At 36.8% G+C, this 551-nt stretch overlaps 1 protein-coding gene across 7 annotated transcripts in view; it reads left to right on the plus strand.

Annotated features, from left to right (window-relative positions):
• LOC132165595 (uncharacterized) overlaps positions 1 to 551 on the plus strand; it is a 9135-nt gene that overhangs the window by 7435 nt on the left and 1149 nt on the right. The window lies entirely within an intron of this gene.

Here is a 551-nt window from a genome sequence, read left to right on the forward strand (position 1 = left end):
GGGGGAGGGGGGCCGTGGCCACCACTGGCCCATACGTGGCTCTGCCACTGTCAATAATGAAAGAGAAAGAGACGTGAAGGATCGGTAAAGGTGAGTTGGTGGTAGGTGTCAGCCATGAGCTAGCTGTTAAAGTAATGGTTAAGTGATTAAATTTACATCTTTCTTATCAGCCTAAGCTTTTGGGATAACTGGTAATTTAACATGGTATCAGAGCTAAAGGTCCTGAGATCAAATCTTGACTCCATAAATTCATCCCTCATTTCAATTAAATATTTCACATGTTGGGCCTCACATATTAAAAGAAAGTTTGAGCCTACACGTGAAGGGGAGTGTTAAAAATTATGGTTAAGTAATTAAATTTACCTCTTTCTGAACAGTTTAAGCTTTTAGGATGAATAGTAATTTTACACTAGCAACAATAGACGTGAGAAAGAGGGAGTCAAACTAAATATCTCTAACATGGCACTCTATTCAAACTAAAATCTGAGCGTCCTCACCCCTTTGGGTAAGTTCTTTTTTTTTTTTTTTTTTTTTTTTTTTTTTTTTTTTTT

The sequence above is a fragment of the Corylus avellana genome, chromosome ca11 (genome assembly GCF_901000735.1).
Source record: "Corylus avellana chromosome ca11, CavTom2PMs-1.0".
Classification (NCBI taxonomy): Eukaryota; Viridiplantae; Streptophyta; class Magnoliopsida; order Fagales; family Betulaceae; genus Corylus; species Corylus avellana.